Genomic DNA, 3,436 nt, shown 5'->3' on the forward strand with positions numbered 1-3,436 from the left:
AGTGCTTCATGCCTATTCTCTAAGGCCTCGGAGAATTTTAAGAATTTTAAAAAATTTTAAGAAATGTCAATTTTAAGAATTTTAAAAAATTGGTCAAAGGTGAGCATGTGAGGGGTTTGACTGTTAAAACTTTTTATGCATTGAGAAATGTCTTTAATGTTCAAAATGCAAGTAGCACAAACTCCTACACAAGCCCAAAACAATCAATTTTGTTGACTCCATTCTTCATCTGTTAGCCTGTTGCATATGGATTATTTGGTTTAATTGGTCCTTTAGAAATCGGTCGAAAAGCCCACTGTCTCGTTGCTACTGATGATTTTTCTCATTTCAGCTGGACTTTTATTCTAGGTTACAAGGATGAAACTGCACGTTTTATAATCAAGTTCATAACAATTGTGGAGAACCAAACCAACAAGAAGGTCAAGTGCATCAGAAGTGATAATGGAACCGAGTTCAGCAACATAACCGTTGATGACTTTTGTCATTCAAAGGGGATAGACCGACAATTCAGTGCCCCGTACACTCCTCGAAAAAATTGATTTGCTAAACGTCGCAAACGAACATTGATTGAGGAACCTAGAATAATACCCACTGATGCGCACACAGGACCCAATTGGTTGTTTGATTATGAAGGATTGTTCAATCATTTTAGTTGCATGTCTACTCCCTAGCCCACATCAACTAATGTTTCATATTTCATATCTGATCCAGTACTAATAAATGCTATTTCCAATAGCCTGAATGATATCATCCTGTCATCCAGTCCCTCAAATAGGAATGCATTGCCCAAGGATCCTTAACCAGCTATGGCAAAGAATATTCCTCAATCAGCTCACACAACTGACCTGGTGACTATTGAAGATGCTTCCGCATCTGATTCAGACACGTCATTCTGGTTAATTGACAACGTTGATGTATATCAAACTGGCACAACAGTAGATGCTCAAGCAATACCAATTGTACCCGAATCTTTGGCCACACATCCCTCACCCAATGATTATATTCAAGTTTATATTGGACAAGCTGCTGCGTGTACTTTAGACAACACTAACTCCACCCCGTTTCCAACATTTGATGTGTCGTTCAATGAAGAACTCTAAGATAGTCCCTTTGCTCCGAACATGTGGTTGATCAACCCGACATTGTTCAACCAACCACTGAGAATTTGACTGTTGAGCTTCAAGTAGAACCAGTTGATCAATTTGATGACATCCCACAACTGCCTATTCACCATTCACACCCAACCAAGAACATTATTGGCTCCCGTTCTGCTGGCATCCAAACAAGGAGCAGGTCTGGTACTATTAACAAATGTCTTTTTCTTGTTTTATTTCGCAGGTTGACAAAAGGACTACAAGGTTGCTCTAAAGGAGAACTCCTGGTTGAAGCAATGCAAGAAGAGTTGTTACAGTTCAAGAAGCTCAATTTATGGAGGCTAGTGAATAAGCCTAAAAACAAGAAATTGATTGGAACAAGATGGGTGTTTCAGAACAAGAATGATGATAAAGGGGTCATTATGAGAAATAAAACATGGTTAGTAGTTCAAGGTTTCTCTCAGCGTGAAGATTTAGATTATGATGGAGTTTCTGCTCCTGTTGCAAGGCTTGAAGCTATTCGTCTCTTCTTGGCCTATGCATGACACATGAACTTAAAAGTGTAACAGATGGATGTGAAGACTGCTTTCTTATATGGAAAAATTGAAGAAGAAATCTATGTCAAGCAACCTCCAGGTTTTGAGGATCCTAATCGTCCCATGCATGTTTGTCTTGATAAAGCTCTCTATGGTCTTCATCAAGCACCTCGCGCTTGGTATGCTACTCTAGCATAACATCTTTTAAAGAACGGCTGTAGAAGATGCATAATTGATCAAACCCTCTTTATCAAGAATGTAAAGGGCGATCAGATCTATCTTGATCCAAGTGTATGTTGATGATATTATTTTCGGGTCCACAAACGATGTGTTGTTTAAAGAGTTTGCCAACGTCATGCAAATTCGGTTCGGGATATGTTTGATAGGGAAAATGACATTCTTTTTGGGCCTTCAAGTTGAACAAAATATGGACATGATCTTGATTCACCAAGAGAAATAGGTTTGGATATTTTTTCAGAAGTTTGGGATCAAGGATGCCAATCCTTGACTTACTATGATTGCTACAAGACCAGTTTTAGCTCCATATCCATCAGAAAAGTCAGTCGATCAACACTTTTGCGGGCCAATGATTGGCTCTCTTCTGTATCTCACGGAAAGCAGGCATGACATCATGTTCCATGTTTGTCAATGCGCGAGAGATATCGATATGAACCGAAAGAATCTCACATAATCGTTGTCAAACGTATCTTTTCGTATCTTTCGGTATCTCAAAGGGATGCAATCTTGACAGAATAACAACTTCAGGAGGATGTCAATGTCTGGGTGACAACTTAAGCTCTTGGCAATGCAAGAAGCAAGTCACCGTATCCATCTCCACTGCTGAACCATCACATATATACGAGGTTGTGTAACCAAATAGTAGTTTAGTTTTATTTTTCTAAGTTTTTTATTTTCACGGATACACTTATTATGTGTGGCTATAAGTGATAAATGGTTATAGTTAAATATTTTTAAGTGTGTCCAAACGTAATTAATGGCCACACGGTGAATTAACTAGTGGCCAAGTAATCATTGTCTTTCCAGTTTCCTTGTGCCACCAATTTCAAATTGTCAGGGAGATGTACCTGTTTCCAATGGTGTTTAAATACCAATAACAGTTTCCGATTTCCCTCATCGCCTCCAATATTCCATCAAATCACAATCCCCCATCGCAATCCACAATCCCACCTTCTTCCGATTTCCAAAGATGGCGCCTGCAAGTTGGATTATATGAGAAAAGAGTGAGGCTGCACCCATCTACTACGACCCCACCTTCTTCACCATCGTTTTCCACTTTGATTCCGGTATCCTGAAGAAAGGTGAGGTATGTGGACTATGTCAACCCTCTAACATTCAGGTTCCAAAAACTTAACCGAATTGTTAGGTTTCTTTTGTTACACCGGGGCATTGAGGTTGCATGGATTGGGTTGAACTCCAAATAGGACTTCAAGGCTGTGTCTGCTTATGGGACATTCCATACTTCACCAATAAAGGCTAAAGGACTCCACCTACACCTCGGACGACATGTGGGAGAGGATCATGCCCTCTCTTACTCCAGAAGAGATCAGATGATAGATTCAGATGTGGAATTTGATGGTAGGAATTAGCTAGTAAATTGTAATTAGTTTTTTTTTATAATGTAATGTAAATATTTATTAACTATAAATATAATTAATATATTTTTGTTATTCTATTAACTATGTTGATGATGCTGTATTTTATATTTGTTGCTCATTTAGTTTTAGCATTACACTTGATGTTTGAATGTGTGTATTTAGCTAGTTAAGGTCTGTTTGAACATAACCG

The sequence above is a fragment of the Bidens hawaiensis genome, unplaced genomic scaffold, assembly GCF_021521415.1.
Source record: "Bidens hawaiensis isolate Kalapana, Puna unplaced genomic scaffold, B.hawaiensis_p1.1 tig00029910_1, whole genome shotgun sequence".
Lineage (NCBI taxonomy): Eukaryota > Viridiplantae > Streptophyta > Magnoliopsida > Asterales > Asteraceae > Bidens > Bidens hawaiensis.